General features: G+C 38.1%; 1 protein-coding gene across 1 annotated transcript in view; it reads left to right on the top strand.

Moving 5' to 3' along the window:
• Positions 1–6934: 6934 nt before the first annotated feature.
• Positions 6935–26134, top strand: part of FHIT (fragile histidine triad diadenosine triphosphatase) — a 485898-nt gene continuing 466698 nt past the window's right edge. Inside the window, exon 1 of the mRNA XM_009905926.2 lies at positions 6935–7043. The gene's annotated coding sequence lies outside the window, so the exon portion shown is untranslated. The remainder of the gene's footprint in view (positions 7044–26134) is intronic.

Genomic DNA, 26134 nt, shown 5'->3' with positions numbered 1-26134 from the left:
TCATAATGTAAACTGCCAGGAGCCTAGTGGCAAACTGTGTCTGGACTTTAGCCCAGCTGTCTTCATTGACCCTACACTAAGTTGGTGGTGAAGGTATCTGGTGTGTTGAGTGGTTTTGGGGGTATTGTTAATGGACATGAGAGAGAAGGTGGAAGACACAAGATGGAAGGTTGCTTTTTCTCATGCACTAGAAGCATAATTTAAGCCACTTTCTACCTAAAAAAATAAGGGGTCTGGATAAGGTGATTTATCAAAGCTCATTTCTCTTGCATCAATTACAAAGAATTTTGCTGTCATAAAGGCAGAGTGCTCCTGACAGTGCAGTAATTCAGTGGTTTGCTCATCTAGTCTGGTTTTTCTGCCTGCTCTTGTGGGAGGAGCTAAACAGAAGTGGGCTCTGAAAACTCAATTATTTGGCAAACATAGCATGAGGCTTAATTGTCCAGTCACTGTGTGTTTGTTAGGAAAAGAAGGTAGGTGGTAGTTAAATATAGCTGACAGACTAGCAGCAGAAAGCTTCCTTCACCAGTTCAATCATTGTCTTAGTACTTAATAGACCCTGATAGAGGGAAAAGAATTATTCATTCATGGCCAAGGCTTGGTCCTGCAAAGCTAGCTGGAATCAAATCATCAGTACAATTGTTATTGCCAGATATTATCTTATTAGGGAAAAAGTATCAATGATTAAGTTTCCTTTGTGGACAAGGGAAAAATTTATTGCTAACTGTAGGAAAAATATTCGAGTTCTAAGGCTGAAGTTCAGATTTATTGACTGTCTCTTGAAAGTAAGTGGTAGATCCACCTTTATGAATGTGTCTTTATCTGCCTTTGAGCAGACACTGCTTTAACTGTAACTTCAAAATTCCCATTGTTGTCTTGTTTTGATTAAACTGGCTGGCATTCCCTGATGGTCGTCATCTCCAGTGGACTCCAGCAAGGCTGAGAGAAAAACAAGCAAGTTTCCTTTTCATCTTTTACTTTTAAGTGGTTCAGTATATTGCTATTTTAAAACTATATTGTGTTCTCAATAATCTGCCAACCCAAATAATAGTGTGCTTAGAAGAAGCTGAGCAGCTAAATTATCTGGCTGCTTGCATGTCTGTCTCTTCATTGATAACTGAATACCTGATGCCTGAAGCTAACCGGCGTGTGTCTGGGCTACCTGCATCTCTCTCACTCCTGTTGTCTCTCAATTGAACAGTCACAGCCTGTTAAAATTTCAGTCTCCACCTGTCCTGGCCTTGAATAGGTATTATTTGATTCTTGTGTTCTGGCTGCTCCTAGGGATACAACAATTTTAGTATAAACCATGATTGTTGTGCAGGTCTGATGAGATATTGCTCACTGCGGTTCTGTTTTGATAGCTAGGAAAAAAAAAAGTATAGAAAACCCAGCATAACCTGTTAGCAGAAATAAGAAGAGAACTAAACTGTAGATAATAAGTCCATGTGTGTTGACTATAGCTCAAGTGACAAATCCAGCTTACCTTAGTGACTGTTCCCTGTGCCTTAACTATTCTAAAATGCTATCACTTCTTTTCCGATCCAGGGTTTCTCCTTTGTTTTGTACCAAGCCATGTTTTCAGTTGGAGTTGTCCAAGGTACTCTGACAATTATTTGAAATGTTGTGCTTTAAACTGCTGCAAGCAGTCATAGTATAGTAGTCATAGAATGTAAAGCATTACAGACATGGACAGTGCACATCTTCTATCAAGAAGAATATGCAGCAGCACAGGTAGTGGCCTGTAGTCCTAACAGTAGTTTTCCTAGCATCAGTCATCAGTTGGCTATTCTTATTCTTTGTCTGTATTCATGCTCCTTGATCATTTACTAATAGTTTTCCTCCTTGTAGCTCTTCTCTAAGATGACAAACAGTAGCCTGAAGATATCAGTTTCTTCACATGAAAAGTATATATTTGAGAGGGAGGTGAATAAGATGCTGAAAACTCTGCCCCTGCTTTGCGCTTGATTCTTATCAAATCTAGCATGTAATTGTGCTCGAGTTGTACTTCACTTGACTCAGAATTTAGTTAACTTGACTGAAATGGCTTTGTTTTTCCACCCTGCGTTTTCTACTCTAACAAGCAGAATGAAGATTGTTGCTGTTGAAATATGTGCACTTTCTGTTAGGCCACAGGAACCTGCAAATCTTTCCACTAAGATTTGAGAAGTCAGTCATTAAGGGGAATCAGAGAAAGGGTACTGGCTGGTCAACAGCAAGTTTATCCAATTCGGTTTCATGGTTAGGTTTATTAGGCTTCATGTCTGCTTCTTTGGAAACAGACACTGCAATTTCTGTTTATCTGCCGTGACTGCAGTCTCAGAGAGTATGTGCATTAACCAGGAAAAGGCTCTGTCTTCAGTTTGTGAGTTTAGTCTGAATTTATTTTAATGTTGCTGGATGTGTCTCTTATATCTTTCTCTTAACAGAACTAGCATCTCACCTTCTGTTATCCATTGTGTATCCTCCACTTGATCCAAGTACGTGTGTGTGTAAGTGTATATGTCTACAAGTACATCTATAAAGAAAATAGTACATTGCTCTGACCATTTAAAGAAGGAATCTAGTAAGGGGGAATCCTCATAGGCTTGGTAAGAGTCATAAGTGTCTTTTGTTGCCTTCAGATAAGATTTGATTGTACCATATGATTGCTTTGCCTTATTTATTTCAGATATTAATTTTTTTCCTGCTCTGATTGTATTTTGTTTTAAAAATACTAATAGCATTTTGTGGTGAAGGCTTTATCTTGAAGGGGAAGTTCATGGAGGTAAATTCTGTTCATTTTAGATAATCTGAAGTCTGAGAATGAATCACTGCTAAGGAGTTGATTCCCTCTCTTTCCTTAGAGCTTTATTTAGCCTCTTCAGTGGAAACCATATATCTGAGCAACTGATTTTGAAATCACAGTCAGAGGAGCATGACCTTGTGCTTTGTGGTAACCCTGAGTCATCTTGTACCTGCTGATTTCTGTCAGTTGAATTTCACTAAAAGACACGCAAATTAAATCAAATGGCTTGCTAAAATTACTGTCCAGTACTAGCAGTTGCACTTGAAAGTTATGAGAGCTGTGTTTACTGTTTAAGTAATAGCAATTTTAAACTAAATTGACTATTTGTGTTCTTGATTATTGCTGCTTGCATTAAGCAGCATCAAGCTATTCATGTCTCAGATATTACCTTATACATACTTTCAGACAATGTTCTGCAATAGTCATCAATTGACCGTGACCAGTTTTAAGAGGAATAACTTTTTTAGCTCAGTAAGTTTGATTTGGCTGTCTGAGCAGCCACATGCTTTAAAGCAGCTTCCAGTGAAGAAACCATTCTGATTTGATGTACTTCTAATTACTGGTACATGAAAGCACATGAGAACTAGTGAAGCATTGCTAGAATTACAGGAGTTCTGTTACACTGGTAGAACAGAGATATAGTGGGATGTTCTGGATGGAGGGAAGGATGCAGGTTGAACAGCCTGGGAAGAAAGTGGCAGGAGTGTATCCCATCAAGAGTGTTTTACTTTGAAGTAGGTGCTAAAGCTAGTTCATGGCTTTTTGGATAAATATCATTCAGTAAAATGATCATTAGTAAAAAACTCTTACACCTTGATAGTGTTCTGATTTGAATGTTGAGAACTGGAAATGCTTGACATCAGTAATTGTTTTTAAAGAACCTTTTGTCTCAGCTTCTTTGAGACAAGGGAACTTGAAAGGGAGTACATCAATATATTAATGAAGTATTTGCATATAATATTAAGCAACCTGCATACTAGAATTTGCAAGACTAATGTAATCTCTTCCTTCTTCTGCTTTCATATCGCTAAATAACAGGGAGGAAAGAAGAGTAAGATCATACAGATGGGAAAAAGTGAATTCAATTCTAAGGAGAAATGGCCACAGATAAATCGGAACAAACGTGGTCCTTCACATACTTTCTTTTTCATTGTGTGTAGAAGAGGCAAGCAAAGATGTGGAGGGAAAATCCAAACAGGGGAATGAATGGCTAAACAACTTAATGGAAGTCTAGATTCCTCTTAATTCTGATATTTTGCATTGAGAGGGGATGTATTGGAGGCTTGTATGTGAAATGTGCTTTGCTCAGATCAGAAAGCTGTGCTATAAAGCTAATATTCTTCTTAGAAGCCTGTTGGGTGGCACAGAGATGATAGCTAAATAGGTCAATGATAGCCAAATCTTGGTCAACGTTTTAAACCTCATGTGTACAAAAAAACTAGTGTCATTCTGTCCTTTGGTAGAAAGGGTATTTGACTTATGTGAGGTCACACTGTATAAAGTAGGAGAATTATTTTGTGCTAATATACAGGAATGGGGTTTGCTACATTGCAGATCTGTAGATTTGTAAAATGCAGATTACGTCAAGCAGCTTGGCAGTACTTCTCACTTTATAGGCAGAATGGGTGGGAAAATGCATGTAATGCAAATAAGAAGTCTGGATTTCAGAAAGTTCACCTTTAACAGTGGTACTGAAAAACAGCACACTACTTGATGGGCAGGAAAGGAGAAAAACAAAGTTATGTCAGAATAAGGGTCTAGGTGTATCAAATCCTGAGATATAAGTTGCTAAAATAGCACAGAAGATAAGAGGAAAAAGTTTTGTTGTTGTTTTCTTTCAGTGGTCCTATAAGGAACAGAAAGTGGCAAAAGTGTAGCAGTAACACTGGGAAGTGTTCCCTCCTTCTGAGCAAATGACACCATTTCTGGTGGAGATTCTTCCCATTTTGAGGCATCCAGAGGGCTAATTGGCACAAAAAATAAGTTCAGAATCACAGAATGTTAGGGGCTGGAAGGGACTTTGAGAGATCATCTGGCAGGATCATCTATACTGGGCCGCACAGGAACTCATCCAGGCAGGTCTTGAATATCTCCAGCGAGGGAAACTCCACAACTCCCCCTGGACAGCCTAGTCCGGTGTTCTTCTTGGCCACAAGAGCATGTTGCTGGATCATAGTCAACCTCCTATCCAGTAGGACCCCCAGGTCCTTTTCCCCTTCATTGCTCTCCAGCAGGTCAGTCCCCAGTCCATGGGACTGTACATGGGCATTTTTCTTTCCTGGGTGCAAGACTCTATGCTTGCTCTTGTTGAACTTCATTAAATTTCTCCCTGCCCAGCTCCCCAGCCTAGCCAAGTCCTGCTGAATGGCAGCACAACTTTCTGGTGTGTCAGCCACTCCACCCAGTTTGGTGTCATCAGCACACTTGCTGACAGTGCCCTCCGTGCCCTCATCCAGGTCATTGATGAATATATCGAACAGCACTGGTCCCAGTACTGACCTCTGAGGGACTCCACTAGTTAGAGGCCTCCAACTAGATTTTGTCCCATTGACCACAACTCTCTAACTTCTTTCTTTCAACCAGGTTTGGCCTGTTTATATAAGATGTCGAGGCTGATCAAGTCTACCACATCACTTATGTAGGCACTGGAATAAGCTGGTTTTGATTGCTTAACACTTTGATTTTTTGGGGGGGCTAGATGTAAAGAAAAATAAAAATAAATAAATTGAAGATTAAATCTCCTCTGTGCTCCTGTCAGGTGAATGTTAATTACTGGATATTGAACATCTTGAAAGTCTCATTCCCGTTCACACAGGTCTCTTTCATGAAACTATGAGAAGGTAATCTGTACTCTGCAATACATGAAGCTGAAAATAAACTAGATCTTTAGCTTGCTACATGCTCGCTTTATCAAAACAAATAAAGAATAGATAGAGGCATGAATGGTGTTTTAAAAGAAAACACAGGCTTGCCTGATTATTAAAGAACTGTTTAAGAGCAATTCATCCTTGGGAAACAATTACCTTTGTCATTCAGCCAAGGTCAGTGGCACATTCATTAATAGCTAGATCAAAGACAAAAGCAAGAATTAAAAGAATACCACAAGTCCAAGTCAGTTTGAGCAGAAAAATGAGGGGAAGGGGAAGGGGAAGGGGAAAGAGTGAAGAAGAAAGGAAGAAGAAAAGAAAAGGCAAATTGCAGGGCTTTCATTAGCCTTTTCTTTTCATTTTTTAATTCCTAAGATGTTATGGTCTTTTCTGTGGTAATTTTTGTGGTTAAAGTGCTTCCAGAAGAGCCCAGGAAAATAAAATCTTGGTTGTGCTCTGGTAGTGCACACAGTTGAAATGTTGGTGAGCATGGAAATAGTCCTACTGAAATGAATTTGACTATTAATAGTTGTCACTAATAGAAGAACTTTCTGTCCACGAAAGCAGAGCATTTTTTCCAGTGCTGGAAGCATGTAGATGTGCACATGCCCTGGCAATTGGACTCAACAGCTACTGCTGCTACAGTCAGTGTTTATACACATATGAAAGTAGTCACTTTAATTATCTTAAACATTTAAAATTAAAGTATAAACTTCAAGGATTTAAATGACCCCCAGTCCTTTTGTCCTCTACTGCCCCAATGGTCAACCACAAGCTCTTAACACTTCTTTCCTTGCCAGTTTAATTTATATGTCTCACATAAATCTTCTCAAGAGGTTTTACTTTGAAGTCTAAGCTTGGAAGTTTAGTATATACTACAATGTGGTCTAGGGCAGAGATGCTGGTGCTTTTTCTGTCTGGATGTAATGTAGTGACTCTAGACACCTGTGTCAAGTATTTAATGTTATGTTTAACCACACAATTGTGGCAGAGGCTTCTTCCCTTCTATTTTATGTAGCATCACTTATGGGGAGTAAAGTTTTAGGTTTATTTGCTGTTTGCTTTGAACTTACAAATAGGCAGCTTTTAGAAGTTCCATGAACTTTATGAAGTAGAAAGAGGTTTTATTTATTTTTTTAAATTGCAGTGGATATGATATGGGGATCAGAAGGAAATGTGGCTACGTTAATCAAAGCTGCCAGCTCTTGTTACTGGAGCACTCTTTGTATCAATTTTTAAAGTGTTTAATAAAACATAGGGACTGTTTCTTCTCTTTCTAGTTTGTAGTCATCTAACTGCACTGAAGTCAAGGGGAAGTACTTTTCATGTACACCACAGTAATGAGAAGAGAACGATAGATTCTCTTCTGCTGAAGGTTTCAGCATCTGGTAAGCAGTTTCTTTTTCTGGGCGATAGGTAATGGCCTCTGTCTGAAATTTTTGATGCACCAAGAAGAGCTTTTTGTGGCTAGCTATGAATTTGAGTCTAATTCTCTGTAAATGTCTTTGTGTAAATCAGATATCACTCTAATTCAATTTGTTTGTTTAAAGACTGATAGGGTAATTTAGTCTCTTGGCTCTATTACATAGTCTCCTTTTGCAGTTCCATATGTGTGCATTAAATATAAGTGAGATGGCTTGAATTTGCTAGGAAATGCAGTGCCATGCTTTCAAACCTCTGAAGCTTCTGCTGTGTACCAGATGCATAAGTAGTTCTGCTGGTTTCCAAGATGCAATCCTTCCCTGGGTAGCCTTTGACAACTGCATAATTAAGACAGCCATGGAGTGCAATATCTCAGCTTGAGAAACAAGCAACACTATTGAACTGAAGTGAAATGGACTTCATGAAGGTGCACCTTAGCTAGCACATGCTGACTACACAAACTTCCTTAGGGAAGGGATCTCTGCAGTTCTCATGGATGAAAAATAAAGCTTGCTTCACTGGGCTTCTGTAAGAGAAGCTGTGCAGTAGAGGCACTGCTGTAAAATCTAGTGCTGACAACTTTGTGAGGAAAAATAGAGAAGTGCTTACAAGAAATATTTTAAGACTAATTAGAATGGAAAGCAGTTTCTAGGACTGGCACAGAAAAGTGGTCTGAGCTTTTTTTTTTCCCTTTTTTTCCCATTTACCAAAGAACTTCTTTGTCATATTGCACATCTGCAGCCCTCAGAACAAATTTTGGCAGAAGCACTCAGCGTCACTGTGAGGGGCAGACCCTGATTGGATTCTAAGTGCCCATCAAAGTTGCTTTGTTACTCCCCTCCTCAACTGCTTAGGGCAGAGAAAATGTAACATAAGGCTCATGGGTTGAGATAAATCCAGGGATAGACAACCCTCCAGTTACCATCATAGGCAAAACAGACTCAACTTAGAGAAAAATTAATTTATTTCTGATAACATCAGAGTAGAATATTGAGGAAATAATAAAAATTCTTAAAAAAGACCTTTCCCTTACTCCTTCCTCTTCCTAGGCCCAACATTGCTTCAGAATTCTCTACTTTCTCCCTCCTCCACAGTGGCACATGGGGACAGGCAATAGGGTTGTCTCATCAGAACTCGTCACACTCTTTGCCTGTTCCAGCATGGCTTTCCTTCCACAGAAGTTCTCCAGTGTCATGTCCAATATGAGCCCTTCCTATGGGTTGCAGTGTGGGTCCCTTCAGGAGCAGACTGCTCCCACATGGGTCTGCTATCACAAATCCTTCCTTGCAAACCTGCTGCAGTGGGGGTTCCTGTTTCAACTCGTCCACAATTCGCACCATGAGTCTGTTCCAGTGCAGGCTTCCCATGGGCATCTTACCACACCAGTGTGGGGTCATCAGTGGGCTGCAGGTAGATACCGGCTCCACATTCATTACCTCCATGGGATTCAGGGGAACAGCCTAACTCACCATGGTCTTCACCACAGGCTGCATGGTTCCTGGAGCACCTCTTCTTCCTCCTTCACTGACTTTATTGTCTGCAGAGTTCTTTCTTTCATATTCTCTCTTTCTGGCTGAAATTGCTGTTGTGCACTAAGTTTTCTCCCTTCTTATATTTGTTGTCCCAGAGGCACTGCCACCACCACTGATGGGGTCATCCTTGGCCAGAATTGGGTCTGTCAGATAAAGAGTAAGCTTGTAACAGCTTCTCACAGTGCCACTATCACATCCCAACCACCAAAACCATGCTGTGCAGTTCCAATACAGTCACCATGAGAAAGAACCTTAGGTTCTTCTCCAGGACAGGAAAAAAAGTTAACCCCTACCTCTCCCCATTGCTCAGAATGATAACATTAACACTCTGTAATGAAAGTTGTTATTATGTGGCAGGGATTACCAACATCAGCCTATATTGTTCTTTGATGTGCCCCAAAAATATAACATGAGAAGCTATTAAAGAATAAATGGTGGGAACTAAGTAGCTCTGCTAGCCTGGTTTGTCTCTTTGCCTTTATCCAATTTGTGGTGGGTAAATTCCCTCCTTCTCTGGGCTTAATGAGTTTCCCTAAGCTTTTCTCTGTGTGTTGTTTTGGCTTTTGGTCTCATGTATGTTGGTAATTTCTTGTTTTGCATTCATTATCCTTGTCCCATAATTTAGGAGGAAGAAGTAAACCAGTAACAGCCAGTGTCAGGCTCCTCCACACAGTGGAAGCAAACCTGCTCAACCCTTTAGATGCAAAGGAAAGGTTTGCAAGGACATTGTGACTGACTCTCATTGAACTGGTAAACATGCAAAAACCACTAGGTCTAAGTCTTTAGGTATGAGCTGTTGCCAGTCTCCAGAGCATTTGCTATTACTTGTGGTTAGATCAGATGTAAGAAAGCCAAGAAGTGCCCGCATCTTAGTGCACATCATCCCCCTACCCACAGAATGATATTAAATATATATAAGCCATGCATTTGAGTGCTGCTGTAGGTGATCTGCATTCCTGCCACATATTAGGATGAGGTATCCAGAATAGCAATTGTTTTTCTGCTTTTTCTCCAAACAAGCAAATCTAGAAATACAGAAAAAACAATGTGAATTATGTATACTTAGCTATTTATTAGAGAGAAATTAATTCTCACATCATTTAGAATAACACATGAGCACAAACTGAAAGAGACATTTCTTCCTAGATGATATCATAAACAGGGAATGGCTGCATTTGAGGATTAGTCTCCAAGGCAGATCCAGAGCTCAGGTCTGATATGCTTACATTTAAACATTTAGGTAATTAAAAGTTTATCCTCTCCCTTAAGAAATATTATACCTCTCTAATTTTCAGTAATGTAAAAATATAAATCAAACAGAGTGTGCTCTTTAGCTTTTCTTACTGTTTTTTGTTCCTGCCTTGTGACAGATAAGATCAAGATTTAAGCCTTGCCTAAAGGGCTGCTAATCTGTTTGCTCTTGATCTCTATACCTGTTTCCATGAGGCCAAAATGCTGACTGAAGCCGATAGAATTCTAAGTTGTTCTTTTCTTTGCTTTTCAGTCCCTAAAGAGTACAGGGCCTCCTGCTAAGACAGTTCTTTTTACAGTCTGTCCTGTATTAGAACGTAAGCTGCGTTTTACAAGACTTCTGTTTTTAAACAAATGAAAACATGCCCTGAGCAGAGGCATTGTGTACCACAGTGTAATCATTAAATGATTTTCTTCAGACAGAGTGAGAGGTTTTAAATAGGGTGCTTTCCTATTCAAAACTCTGCAGTCATTAGAGTGTGAGGCTAATAAAGTTCAATTTTAAATTCTAGAGGAGTGTGGGATTTGTTTTTGTGTGAGAGGAGTCACTAGTCTTTGCTATTTTTTCTGTGAAATGTGGGAAACTGTTTCTCTGGGTCTTGGGGACCTGCTTCCCACTGAGGTGGTATTTGGTGTCAACCAAATCTCACTTTTGGTCCTCTGTTTGTGAATCCATCTCTTATCTTGTGGAATTATACTGAAGGTGTGGCCTAGTGCTCCTGACTTTTCTGGGCATTTGGGATATCTTCGTTGGTGGTTTTGTTTGGGTTTTGCCCCTGTAATGCTGGGAAATGACCTTTTTTTTCCCCTCCACATCCTTGTGAAAGGAACATGAAGAAAGCAGAATCCACATAGCTCTCTGGACTAGGAGAATGTTTCATTTTCCCTCAAAACCAAGCAAACAGAAGGCTGGATATGGTTAAGCAAATCACAGAGACATGGAGATAGTAAGAAAAACTATATTCTGCTAAGTGCTAGTTTCTTACAAGAGATTTACTAGTGGTACTTCTGGTTCACCTTTTAAGGGATCTGGAGATCATGAACTTGAATGTTATTGCGAATCACTGCTAGCTGAAGATAATGACAGTTTTCTGCATTGGTAGTATAACTACTATATCTTATCCCAAAGATGGCTACATTTCCAGAATCAAGGAAATTACTCTTGTGTACATAACCTATAAATAGTGGGTTTGGTTTTCTTCCCCCCCCCCCCCCCCCCCCCCCCCCCCATTTTCTCAAGAAAGGTGGGTTCTTTGGAGATCATCATCTGTTTAAATATGCCTTTATGGTTGCAAGAATTGCTATCCGGTGAAACATAACTGAGCTCTGTGTGTAAACTGATTTCCTTTTATAGAACTTGATTTTCCTTCTAAACTTTTTAGAGTTACTTTGGAATGCTTTGGCTTGGACAGATCTGTAAGAATTGCATCCACCTTTCCTCCTCACTGGAGGCAGGATGTGGTTAGTATGTACTGGCATACCCTTGCAGCAGGGCTTTTTCCATAGTAACTTTCTCTTACGATTCCTGGAGGCCTTTAACAGACTTTTGATAAACCTTGCACCAGCTCTGTAGGATGTGGATATGCTTTTCAGAAGTTGGCAGAGACACGCTTTCATTGCTTATCTTTGTTCCTAGACTCATTCAGCCATTTGCTGTAATGGAATATAAGTGAGCATGCTTTGATCTATAATATAAGATCCCCAAACTGCTGCACTTTTCTGTTGCCCTGTTGGCATGTCTTTCCCTAAGTTTTTCAAAGGTTTCCTGTTCAGAATAATGCTTATATTTTAGGTGGCATTGAAATTCATCTGAAGTGTCAACACATGTTTGAGTGTTGACTGGAATAGGAATGGCTTTTAAAAAAGTTGTCATGGGTTTGTTTTTTTTTTCATTGGTTTGGTTTGGGGTTTTTGTTTGTTTGTTTTTAACAGAGAAAAATGTATGTTAGTGCGTTTCTAAATCGATCTCCAAGCTGCAGAAACACCACTTTCTTCTGCCTGGAGAGACACTGTGACATATGGTGGTGGCAGCAGGATCTGAATCTCTGAAAATTTAGAACTATGTTATATGAACTGCAGTGGGAATCTAAACTTGAAAAAGACCACTGGAGATGAAAGGCCACTGTTCCATGTGCTGGTTTACACAACTCTCCAAGGATTAATTAATTTTTCTGGTCCTGGTGATGAGCAATTGTACCTAGTGGTAATTTGGTAGCTGGTAAATTGATGGAATTCCAGACAATACAGACATTTAACCATCTGCCTCATTTATTTTCACTTGAATAAGCTTTGCTGAGTTCTAACTACATAATTTTGGAAGAGTAGGCTGCAGAGAGAAAAAGCCAAATGTTTGTTTACTTATTTACAAACCAAAATATTGTACTTAAAGTATTTACACTTTAATCAGCTCTTTAAATTCAGTTTTATACCTGATTGCAAATTAAGATGTGTGTGATTAGTGATGACCAGCCTTCCAGCAGTCATAAAAAAAACCCCACCATCTTATAAGTTGTATTTTGAATGTAAATCAGTGTTTTTCTCCTTCTGGTGGCAGACTTTGCTGGCACTGAGAAGAGAGGCTGCATACCAAGTTTTTAAAAAGGTGCAAAGATAATGCTGATTAATGTGGGTTATTATAGAGGTACTGGACTAGCATTCATAACAGAATCAAAGGTGTAACAGAAATTAAACGTGCATTTAATTTTAATTACAAGTTACCTCGTTTACCCAGTCCCCTACCACACCTCAACAATTGTTAGCATGACAATGAAAGCACCAAAATATTGGTGAACCTGCTGTGAACAGCAGTAAGATTGCTTAAAGGAACCATTTCCTCGTTTAGAGGTGCAGGTACTAGTGTGGTCACCTTGGTCTGGTTTCCACAGTCACTGGACAAGGCCAGATGACTTCCCCAAATTAATTCATAGTTGGACTAAATCCTTCAGAAACACATTTTATCTTTATTAAAAATTACCCCTGATAGCAAGCCACTGCTCTTGGTAATTTATTCAAGTAATAAATTTTCATTAAGGTAAATACACAAAACATGCACTTAATTTCTAATCTGATATTTTTTAGTACTTACCATTTTCCATCAACAGAAGGTTTGATACCTCTGTGTATCTAGATCGTGAGGCTCTGTGTGGCTTGTAGTGGCTTTTGCACTCAAGACACTCATCAAACTTCTTTTCAGTAAGCAAGATAGATGGAATTCTGTGCCCTTTTGCAGAGTATGTTTTCTAATTTATTTGTTGTTTGTCTTGCTTGAAAATTCTCCAGTGTCTCCACTAGATTAAAGAAGTTATAAATCCTTGAATGGGGCCCTATTCCAGCTGTGGTTGTACCCGTGCCTAATACAGAAGTGGTTTAACTTCCCTCTGCGTGCTTGGGATTTCCCTGAGTGCACATCCAGCGATGATGCTGAACTTCTGCTGTCAGATTAATTGTGATGATGCCAGGTCTCTTCTAAGCTGCTGATTCACAGTGTAATTTCTTGATATGCAAATATGACATTTTTGGTTAAACTTGATGTTGGGCACAGCCTCTGTTCTTCTTTGCTCAGCATTCCCAGTCAGCCCATTTACTGTCTTAGCACTGGTGTCCTACTCAATGTTAGAGCACTTGTCACTTTATCATGCACAAGGCTTATCTGTAATGATTTAAGCTTCCTTTTAAATGCCACTGAAAATGTTAGTATGGGGTTAAGTGCCAAATTCTGCAGTGTTCAGGTGAAACCAGGCCATCCTTACTTACAATTAGTTACTGATGTCTATTAATGATTTTTTCCAAAAGTCCATTTTGTATATATGATGTTGACTTTACATAATTCCAGTGTCTTAATGAAAATGTCACAGGCTGCTAAGTTTTTGTTTGAAATATGTATGTCATTTTGAAGATTGAGCCTTTTTTATTAGTCAAGCTTTCAAGCAATTTAAAATTTTTCTAGATTGAGGATAGCTAACTTTATGTCCCAAAAATCCATCTCAAATAGCATTAGTTTTGCTTTATTTTAATAGCTTATTAGTGAAGTCGTATATCAACCATCCCAGTATTTTGCCATTAGCTGATTTCAGGCTAACAAGAATGCAATTACCTGACTTGCCCAATTTGTGCAGTTTGATTTTTTTGCTTGCTTATTTTTTAAAGCTTTGCAGTATAATCTTTTGACACTCCTGATGCTGCTTGGCTATCTGTGTGGAAATTCTGTGGTGCGCATTATCCAGGTCTACTTAATTTCTTCAATTGTTGATTAATTTTATCTCTCTCTCTTCTAATTATTGTTGTAGAAAGCACCTCACCCTGCAACTGCATCATCCAGCTTTTTCCTGAAGCCTAATACTTAGTGAATACTTTTGAGTTTTATGTATTCATATTTCTGTTAGTACTTTTGCCACAAAGCATGCAGATACACAGCACACTTAAAATTCTGTGCTCTTAATGAAAACTTGCTCAACGTCCTCAACTCTGCTGGCTATTCATTTGTCTATATTTTAATTTTTCCCTGCTGAGTTATGTAACTTCTCAGTCCTGACTCATCACAGAATCAGTAAGGTAGCAAAAGACCTCAAAGATCATCAAGTCCAACCTATCACCCCAAACCTCATGACTAACTAAACCATGGCTTCAAGTGCCACATCCAATCCCCTCTTGAACACCTCCAGGGGCAGTGACTCCACCACCTCCCTAGGCAGCACATTCCAATGGCCAATTACCCTCTCTGTGAGGAGCTTTCTCCTCACCTTGAGCCTAAACCTACCCTGACAGCTTGAGACTGTGTCCTCTTGTTCTGGTGCTGGTTGTCTGGGAGAAGAGACCAACCCCCACGTGGCTACAACCTCCCTTCATGTAGTTGTAGACAGCAACAAGGTCTCCCCTGAGCCTCCTCTCCAGGCTAAGCAACCCCAGCTCCCTCAGCCTCTCCTCATAGGGCTTGTGTTCAAGATGTCTCAACAGCCTCATTGGCCTTCTCTGGACATGCTCAAGTGTCTCATATGTATTGCTAGGAACAGAATTATATATCCTTCACTCTTCAGCTAAACCATGTTAGCTTATTTATTTTCAATAATTCTGACCTCCTATTTGCTCATCACTTTCTATGAGATTGTGACATGTTCTTAGCCAGTGCTTGACTTCATACACTTTTTCTCAGCTGGCTTTTAAAGTGATTGGGTCACTGTAGTTTATTATGAAGGTTTACTGTAACTTGTTTGTATGTTTTCTTGTATTGAGTAGTTGTGTTTTGTGCACCTGAATCTGAACGTCACTTACAGTTTTGGGGGAGGGCCAAGCAAAGCCACGATGGTGGTACTTTCTGAAATGTCTTCAAAGAACTGTGCCAACAAATTTCTTTTTCTGTTTCAGTCTAGGATTGGTTGATCAATCTATTTCTTAAACTATAGCTTGTCACATTTATTTCCACTTCTTAGTAGCTTTTGAAATAGAAATGTGTGCAATTATAGGCAAATGAAAACGACTGCTAAAATTTGGGCTACGTTTGAGATGTTTGGAGATCATGGTAACCCAGGGATCATCTCATGTAGTGGAAACAATCTCTATTCAGTGGAGCTGCTGTAGATGCCGAAGGGTTTGGTTTCTTGCTCATAGAAACAATCTTAAGACAATTCCTATAACACTTGTCCTTGTGGACAGACTTTCCACTGGTTAGAGACAGACAGATTGAATGCTGAAGCAATACCATCCATAGATGGTGAGTTTGAGTGTAAGCTTGATGAGCATGATCATTGTATGATTCTTCCTTGATTGAATGAAGAGATGAAACTGTTCCTAGGTCATCTTGTTAAAAAGGACACATGAGGGTAGTAAGTTTTTGGTTATGGCACTTTTACTTTTTCTAGCTGATACTTCATGAATGAAAAAAAATCTGCTTTGATTTGGTCTTGCCCCTCTTGTATATGAACATTTTTCTGGTATAAAACTGATGTACAATGTGTTAGCTGTAACAGTGCAGGAGTATACGTACTGCTGAAATTGAATCAGCTGACACAGAAAGTTAACTAGTATCATCTTAGGGTTACTTTTGGTTGCAAATAGCTCTTTGCCCTGCATAGGCAGTTCAAATAAATTGTGCAAATAATGAGTTAGTGGACTAAATTAGAAGTGCAATAGTATCAGATGCATTTTATTCATCAGAGGAATGTCAGAGAGCTGTACATACCACTGAAGAATTAAGTTCTTCAGTTTGCATGTTATTTCATATTATTGTTTTGGTATATCCATGTTGAAAGAATAGGATGAGTAGGTGTGAATGGAATAGGTCTATTCATCTATAATCCACTTCCTATTCCTCTTCAAGTTTGGGGGACATTAAATTATTATAGTCTGTTAACTCTGGGTCAAATACTAGTCTTGCATCTGAGAGATCCATATAATTGACTCATGAAATAGGTGAAGAGGCTATAAATTCTTTCAAACAGTAAAATAAATCAGAGGAAACTTACCTTGTTTAACACTATGGAAGTGAAGTGGCACTAAACAATAGCGGAGAAGACAAGATCCACAATATTCATGTGTTAAACAGTATTTCTGAGAATGTATCGAGTCACTTCGAGTGTGAAGGGAATTTTGCCTTCCTGTGAAAAGACTTTGGGTTGTGCCTTTAGTAAATTAAACCAAAATAAACCAAGAAATTAATTTTAAACAGTGTTGATTCAGAAATAATTCAGTATGATGACACATACTTGACACATTCAAGAATTGTATGTAAGTAGATATTTCACTGTGGCTTACCTGGTTATTTACATGTTATACACTCTACTCTGTAGTAGTTTTAAATGTCTCTAAATGCAAACTGCTGCTGAGTTTTAATTGCTGATTTGAGATAATACTTCACCTGTGTTTGGAAAATAAATTCCTCTGGGGAAATAAGCATTTGTCATGTCAAATTCCATACCTTTGTTGGGGGACGGGGCTGCCTCTTGGGAAGAGCTGATCATTCATATGCAACTGTATTAGCATGATCTTTTTGCAGAACAAAGCGTTGCTTAGTCCAGATTCATCTATTGTCCTACTCTCTTCTGTCTTTCCCCTGAACATCCTGCACCAGGGTGGGTATGCTCTACTTTCTGAACTTGAGAAAGAAATAGCTCTGGCTCCTGGTGCCTTGGCTTGTTTCCTGTTTACCCAATAAATGTATTCCTCTGTGTGTGTGTGCAGTAGGGATATGGAATACCAAAGTATGGGAAAGATGAAAGGGTTTGTACTTAGCTGGAGAAATATGCTTTACTGAGGTTTTTCTTTGTCAAAGAAAACAGCTGATAAAATGTTTGCAGGCCTTTCCCCCAGCCCCCCTCATTTTTTTGAGTGTGTGCACCAAATGGTAGTCAAATTAATGATGTACTGATAATATATTCTTATTTGTCTTCAGAATTTTGCCATGAAATCCAATGTTCCAAATAATTCATCATTTCTTGTTTTAATAGAAAAGCTGGTCTGCAAATGAAACCAGCTTTCCTCTATGGACATTGTGACAGAAATTGGAGGGGGGAAAAATATTCTCTGACTAATAAATAGCCTCACTATCCATGCAGGGGAGGCACAGGCATGGTTCCCTCTTTGTGCCTTTCAGAAGGTACATCCCCTGCAAAGTAGGGTCGTGGTGCTCTGTGTGCACTCATTCACAGAACTACAAGGGTTCACCATGAGGGAATGGAGCTGCTCCCCACACCACTTTTGAGTTTGAAATCACACTTCAAGAGATGTACTTGCTTTGGGGAGTTCTTGTGACACTATGCAACTCTTTCATCCAGGATTACTTATTGTAAAGTGTTAATTCTGAAGAGTAGCTTCTTTATCAGTGATATGAAGACTCCCAAAAGCACACTTGCATGTTTTAAGAGTGCAAACTGAGAGCCTGGATCTAATCACATCTACAGATGTAGCATCCTGTGCTGTCTGTTGTGACATAAAGGCATACCAAAGTACTTTGTAGAAGCAGTAATTTTGAGTATTCAGTTATTGCTATTACAACCTGCATACATTCTGCAGTTAAAACAAAAAAATATGAAATATCAGTCTTATACCTTAAAGAGTAATGCCCAAAATTCTATTAACTAAAGATAAGACACATGTTAGTCATAGTTCTGTGCCCAGTACATATTACAAACTGGGACATGTTGGTGCTTCTTGTTGTGTAGCAATTGAGTTTCACTTCCCATTTAGCTAACTGTGTTAGGCATGTGTTATATCCAAGCAAAATAACAGAAAATGGTCTTCCAGTGTTTCAATCACTTCAAACACTGTATTCAAGAAATGTTCTGTTTTGTGAATGTGGGCTTCTGAGCTTTAAAGTTGTAGAAGTGTGAGACTGGAAAGTGAACACCTATGCTATATAACTCAGTTAAGGGCTATTGAACAGGTCAAAGGGGAGCCCATAGAGACCATGGTGCTTTGCTAGAGGCTAGGAGCTTCACTCAGCTTTTGCAATGCAAAGCTAATGAGCATGTGTTAAAAATAAGAATCAATTACCAAGATTAATACTAAACAACCTGGATCAACTCAGGTTACATTGTTAATGCTATTGCTTTAGACAGCATAAGAATTGTTAACATGTACTGCCAAAGAAAAGCTTCCCTTGGCAATGATTAAATAGTTTACCTATTAAACTGCTTTAATTTGTAAAGTTTGAAAGTTTCAAAAACTTAACTGGTACAGAGAGGATGTGTTTCTGGAAATTCACAATATTGGTACATATGTACAAACATCTTGTTTAATCAAATAGCAAAATATCAACTAGTTTACCTATTTTTACTGCAGAGAAAGGTTTTTCTCAATATTGTTCTAAGCGACAAGTTGGGAGAACTTAATTCCAACAATATGAAAGGAGCTTTCTTCAGTGCACTTGTAACTACTTTGAGTGAAAGAGATGTGGATACTCTTGCTTGTGCTAAACATGCAAGGAAGCAGTTGAAAGAGATTGGAAGGGAAGACTTGGGAAAACCACAACCTTCCACCTTTCTAATGATTATTAGGAAGCCAATCTGTGGCAAGATGTCATCTAACAAGTTGAGGAAGTAATACTGAGTTAACCTAAATTCAGCCACTCTAGAAGGCTTATGATATTTTTAGTGGAAACCTAATGTTTGTTTGTTTATTTTGGTACTCATTCATAGCCTACAAATTCTTTTAGTAGGACAACTTTCTGGGGTTGGTTGTGGAATGTCCATCCTTGGAGACTGATTTGGCCAAAGTCATGGTAGAAATGTCCTGGGGTTTGCCGTATTTACACTGTTGTTGTGATCTTGGGGGGCAATACCTGTAGAGATCTCTTCCAGCCAACATTTCTCAATAGCTTGGCAGTTTTGATAAAAACAGCTACTATATCTCTCTGCACCTTTGACTTCCTGATCTTTAATGCTGGCGAGAGAGGGAAATGCACAATTTATCTGGTTGTATTGCTGTTCCAATAAAGAAAATTATTAGCTAACTGAAGGTAAGAGGTTTTTTGTTTGTTTTAGATATATTGTCATTTTAGGATTTATGATTAATGTGTAAAAATTATTTCATACCTCTTTGACTTTGCAAAAGGCAAATTTCCTTGGAGGTGATAACATCTGTGTGGGAAATTTTAGCTACAAGTCAGAACCATGAAATAAGTTGAGATGACCCTAGTGCTTATTTTTATGCAGTGTTTGTGAGCTTGTGTATTTGTTTACTGAAATTTGGCTTCTTGGCAATTAAGTATTTGATTAGAGAGGTAAAATAAGAACTTCCATTGGGACTTTTTTTCCCCCCTGTTCCTTTTTTTCCAAGAGCTTACAAAGTGAGAAATGCATACCTATTTTATTAATGCTCAATTTAATGGTAAGTTAAAAGGTGATTAAATTGTAGGGTTTGGTGTTTTGTGATTTCCACCCCCCCTTCTTCTTTTTGGAAAATGTTAAATAATTTAAAATATTTAGGGTTTCTGAATGGATTTTTACCATTTCAAGGTGCCACAGCTTAAGTGTCTCAGATACCTTTTCTCTTTCTTCACGTATTATGTTCCTCTGTACTTTAGTACATAGTAACAGTTTTTAAATAAACCTTTTCTAAATGAAAGAAAATTAGAAAATTTCCAGGGGAAATCCTTTGCTATATAGCACATCTGCCAGTGCATTCCAAGCTGGAGTAATTTCTGTCACCTTCCATCAGCAGTTTTGTTCAAAACTCAAATACAATGTTTGCCAAAGGCAAATACAATTATTTTAGGGTATATCTCAAACTTTGGGTAATGTCCCAGCTTGTATCAACAGTGAACTAGTTAAATACAAAACCGAAAGAAGCATTTGAAATCATGCACAATAGAGTGAAAAATCTCTGGAGACACTCTGTAAGCAAAGTGAAATAGAAATGGCTACTCTTTCGAGTACTGAAAATATGGAGAGATGTTTGTCTTCATCGGTAGCTGAATATGTGACATATTGCTATGTAAATTTGATTTTAGTCCTAATTAAATATTTAAAAGATGTTGGCTTTCTGTTGCCCTTTTGAGAAGGTAGAATATTTTATGTACAACATCTTCTAGATTTGTATTACTGCTATATTTATAAGTTCAGTAGTGTGAATACTGTTGATTTGGACAAAATGTCTTCCAGTACTTTCCAAAGGCGTGTTTTATCTGGAATATAATAGATTTCACTTGTCTTGATGATATTTAAGACTGTTGATAATTAGTTAAAAGAGAATATTAATTTTCAAATTATCACTTTCAAATGATTTCTTATTCCAGAATTTCATTTTAACTTTAATGCATTCTGTTATTTCAGTGCTTGAGTACTAGGGAATTTGTTGGCTGAAAGTTGCAGGATCTGGTTCTGATCATCTGTTGCTAGGTGTAACTCATCTGCCTGGAGTGTGTGTTTTTGCGGTCTGGAGAAGCAGGTTGTTATCACTGGAAAAGAAAACCCTCACAAGATCATCTGTCACCTGCTGTACAAGGTACAGAGGGACCTTTTTTGGAAGAAGAAGTAGGCATTGGACAGCATATTGGAGAGATGGTATTTCTTCTTGATTCTCGTGCCCACTTCTAGCTTAATTTCTGCCTGATTTATTCTCACAGGAACTAGCAACGGGAACAAGTCAGCTTCTGTTATTTTGGAGTATTAAAACTGAATTACTTTGATTAAAAATTGAAAGGACAGTCCCCTGATATATTTTCCTTTCCCATATCTCTTTTGGTAATAGCTAGGAAGTGTTAACAGAAGTAGCACTTGGACCAATTCAAGCAATTGAAGAGAAAATTCACTAGAAGCCCTGCTGAATGTACCCAGCCTAGGCAAGCTTGGCATTTTGCTTTCCTAAAGGATTATTTTTATTTTTTTTTAAGCAAGCTTTGTTCATTACCACTTGTGCATGGAAATCAGAGATCCTGAGTGAGATCATAATTCATTTTGTGTATGTGATGTGTACCAACTGCACGGAGGGAACGTTAAGAATGCAAAAGCAAGCAGTCAAGAGAAGAGCGTTAACATTGCGGCTGCCATTGCAACCTAAATTCAGTTTCTCTTGTGAATATGCATTGTGATGAAGTCTTGAAATACTTTTACAGAAGACTTCTCTACTCAGTACACAAGATGGACAGTACTCAGATAATGAGAAGCTATTCAAGGCGTATTATCCTCAGTGTTTGATACATGGCCCAAAGCCATATTTACAGCACGTTGTTCAGACCCTGCTCAGAAGTCAGAATTATTAATTTCCTCATAGGCTTTTCTGTGCTGCTCATCACAACTGTATCCAAGTGCTTCACAGGTTTTAAATTAAATTTATCTCCACAAAACCCCAGTGAGGGATACAGTATTATCTCTATTCTGCAGATGGGGAACCGGCAGAGATTAAGGTCAGAAAAATTCCCCAAATTTGGATGCACATTTTAAGACATAAGATTGGAGTTTTAGAGCCCTTCAGATCATGTAGTATATACTGTGTTCAGAAAACAACACCTGGCTGCTTCAGGTGTGTTTTCCTTGTGTCTAGGTAGCTTCCTCAGACTCTCAAGTGTATAAACTGGAAGTTTACATAGCATTATTGATTGCTAAGGAGAATTTTGTTTGACACCTTGTGTAGTGTCACAAACTCTGAGCATTCTCTGAAAGAGACAAAACTTACGTGAATAACTTACAGTGAGTCCTGTTGAAAAGTCTAATCTATCTTTTTCTGCTTACAGACTGTTTCTTAATGCTTGCACATAAATTGGAATCACAAAAACTACTTGAATTCTCATCCTTGTAAGCCTTATTGTTTGATTTTTTTTTTTGCAATGGAGAAGATTAATTGAGAATATTGAAATTTGTGACCCAGTTTATTTGTGGGATGAATATTGATTGAGAAACTATATTGCCTAAGATGTAGTACTGCTCTTCTGTCATAAATATTAAGAGGATCTTTCCTAATGTACTATTATTTATTTTCATAGCACGTTCAGATTTCCTTTCTCTCTGAAGGTATTCTAAATACCATAAGCTGCATGACTGAGTCTAGCAAAATAATATTCTTCTGTTCAGGAAAAGTTTGGTGATTTCTGTGTTGTGCCCACATTTTGTATAGCACATACCTGATCTTACTCATATTTTCTCTGCTGGCAGTTTATTTTATGTTAGTTCTTCTTTTAGCCTTTCTGGCTGCTTAGAAGTGTAGCATAAATAATTCAAGATAACACCTTAGTTCTTCATAGTCTTTTTAACCCAGCAGTATGGATTTGAATCAAGACTAAATATAGTGATTTTTTTTAGTCTTTCTGTTAATCTTGGAGAACGTTCATGTAATTAGAAGGTGACCAAGGAAACAAGATTATACTGTATCCTTTTCTGGCAATTTGTTCTCTCCTAAATCTGTCTGTGCTTGATTTTCTTATTCATAAGATGGATAATTCTATATATTTACCCAAAGCTCTCTGAAACTTTTAACAGACAACATTTAGAGAAGTGAAATGCTACTTGAGTTCAGTGTAGCTCTGCCTAGCAGAAGCGGTTTCTTCAAATACCTTTTTAGTGTTAGCCTAGGTCTAGCTTGTTGTTAGACTGCATTCCTCATACTGTGCCAAGTGCATAGCTATTGTGGAAATAGTAGGCTATTCTATTTGTTGAAAGTTGGGAGGTTTTCTCCTGGCTATGAAGTGCACTTGTGGAAACCAAAACATCTCTTACAACAACAAGATAAAATGAAATTTTCAGTAGTTTCAGTCAGTCTCTTTTATTGCAGCCATTTCCAGGCTGCTTAGAACTAGCTATTCCCAGAGCATTATGGTATTGCTGTGGCATTATTTCCAAAACAACTGTTTGCTGTTGAGGGAAAATGGAAAGTTATTGAGAACTTTGCTTGACTAAGTATAATTGCTACCTACTGGGTATTTTGTGTAGTACATATGTATCATGTAGATGACCTTTTCAATAATAAAGAGCAGGTAGATCACATCCAGTATTTAAGAGGTGCAATAGTAGTCCAAAGGTTTTTTTAAAAGAATAACCAGGTTTTGCCCATCTTCTGTAAAATATTTGATACAGTAGTCAAGGCTGTAAGTGGAGGGCTGTGGAACTGAGCTAGCAGTCTATTTTATGAGTTATTTTTCCACTGGAAACCAGTGCAGTGTGAGGAATTCACAAATAAATCAGAGTTTCAGCTTTGACAAATGCCAGCCAAATTCCTGAATCTACAGTGAGATCTCCAGTTGAGTTCTCTGCCAATTTACTGTGCTTCAGCCTACACATTTGTCCTGAAGGTTGTAGATTAAGATTTAATCATGTCTATAGATTTCTAATTACTCAGGAATATCTTATTAGAAAGCCTTGCTGGCAAGGAAAGCCAAAGCACTTTCAGTAGATTATACAGAAATTTGTTCCAGATTTAGTTGCAGAAGAGTCATCTGGCACCCAATTCTTGTTTAAAATGTCATCAGGTTTACTGACAAATGAGAGCATAATACTGTCTCAGTTACTCCAATTCACTGTGTGACCATAAATGTGTTTTAAAATCTTGAAAAGTTAAAAGTACCACCACTACCATGTGAGGGGTTTTTGTTGATGCCTGAGCTGATGCAGAGTTGGAAAGGAAGCCAGCAATACAGCAAAACCACGCAAAACTATTTGCTTGGTTGATGGCTTGATTATCTCATTCATGCAATTCCATATGGTGACAGTAGGCAAAATAAGAATCATGTAGACTACTATGTAAAATGAAAAACCAGAAACAAAACCAACCAACCAACCAAAAAATCCCCCCAAAACACAAACTCACCAGGATCTAAGGATTTAAGATCCAAGTTTTTCAGGATATTTGGCAAAGAAGTAAAAAGCAAGCTGGGAAATGTGTCTATACAGTTAAGTGTTATAATTAGTGCTACTAATTATACTTATAAAACCATTAAAATAATACACTTGTAGAAATCATGTGCACTTACAATTTTTCCTATGTATAAAGAAATAGCTCTTAGACTTTCACCAAAGAAGGTGCAGGATAGCATATTGAAAAGTACTTTCTAGGCTCTTTACCACAGCATCTTCTCTGGTTTGTCTTCACTGTGCTTCTGCTGCAAGTATTACGATGGAGAGAATGCCTTATTGCGACAATGTTGTTGGAATTTAACTCGAAGTATATTGACAGTATTATCTTTGACTTCTTTTGCTTGTGTAAATTAATCATTGGAGAAAATATTGGAGTTATGTCCTGCTTCTGAAAGTAAGCTCTTGAAGCTAGAAAACTGTATGATACATTTCAATGGGTAACATGTGAAGAGCTCATGCCTTCAGTGGGGAAAGACTCAAAGAAAACAATTTAAAGTAGACATCATTAAATATAAAACATGCTTAGGAGATGTATGCAACAATGATGGCTATTTCAGCAGGTAGTGTAGTAGCCATTTCTTTGCTCTAGGGAAGCCTTACTGTAGCATTACACATTCAGAAGCCTCAGTTAACCACAGTGCTGCTGTTAACTCACCTGCCTGGAATGTTCAAAGGACCATGGGGGAGGGCTCTCACTGTTAGGTGAGGGGAACAAAGAGAAATGTGGGAAAGATGGAGACATAAATCCTTTAAAACAAGCCTTTGATAATACCAGTGCCCATGGAACAACTTAGCTTAAATGGCTTGATTTTGGAGCACTTAGTTTTATAAGGTGGTAAAATGAAAGCTAATGAGATGTCTTAAAGACTCCAGCATCTAGCATTAGACATAAATGCACTGCACATAAATGTAAAGAAGCCACTATCTAGTAGTATTAGCTATGTATAAATGTAAATCTGACAAGAAATTGTAGTTAAAATTACTCTCTTCATCTATATGCCTGAGGAATTGTTAGGTAAAGTACAGTGTCTGCATTTTCCTCTAAATATTTGTGTTATATTTATTAATTCAGCAAGATAAAATGTTCGTGGAGGCACTTGGGCATTGCAGGAATTGCTCCAAATAAAACAAATTCATAGTATTATGTAGAGGCAAAATCCTAGTCTAGTATTAATACATTGCATTCAGAATGAAGTATGATAACAGTCATCTTTGACAGTCATCTTTGACTTGTACTCTTTGTTGCTTCTTGTTCTTTACATGGGCAAAATGTATGGTCAGGACTCACTGTATAAATATGGCCTTTTTCTTTTCTTTGTACATTTTCAGAAGTGTCAGCTGCCTCAATCTTTCTGTCAATATTTTCTTTTTGGCAAGACTGGATTTACTTCAATTTCAGAGTCTCTTAAAGTAGTTTCATATGAAGAAGGTGAAACTTCTTGCATCTTTCAAATTTTCTGGAGCTAAGTATCAAAGTTTAAAAGACAAAACCCTGAAATACAGAAAGTCAGTCTTCAGAAGTGCATGCTGACTCCTAGGGAATTTTGGTGTGATGCAGCTGATTTCTCTGTGATGTAAGTTTTAAAATGGTGGAGAGTGTCTGGAAACTGGGACAGCTCTTGCTCCTTGCATACTTAGTGTTGTCTGGACTTGTGCTGGCCCAGAGTTGTGTAGACTTCCTTTTTTTCTGTAGCACACTCTGTTCCCTCTCTCTTTCTGATTGTGCATTTCTGTCTTATCACCATGGACTTTTAGTCCTTGAATCTTTGCACTTACTGACCTGTATTTTTGCAACTCTATTTGCCCCATCTCATCTGTCCAATACTATAGATGTCCAAATTGCATTCACTCAAAGGAAATAGTAAGGCACTTCAGTGGAAGGCTTAGTCGTCTTGTGTATATCTAAAGCCTATAAAGTGACTTTATGTAGTGCTATATAAGTAATAAATAAGAATGCTAAAATGCACCAGCTTTTTCTTTTCTCCACATTTTTACAGC

Source organism: Dryobates pubescens, chromosome 1 (genome assembly GCF_014839835.1).
Source record: "Dryobates pubescens isolate bDryPub1 chromosome 1, bDryPub1.pri, whole genome shotgun sequence".
NCBI classification, from domain to species: domain Eukaryota; kingdom Metazoa; phylum Chordata; class Aves; order Piciformes; family Picidae; genus Dryobates; species Dryobates pubescens.
Note: the sequence above shows the minus strand (reverse complement) of the source record. Positions and strands in the feature narration are given on the sequence as shown.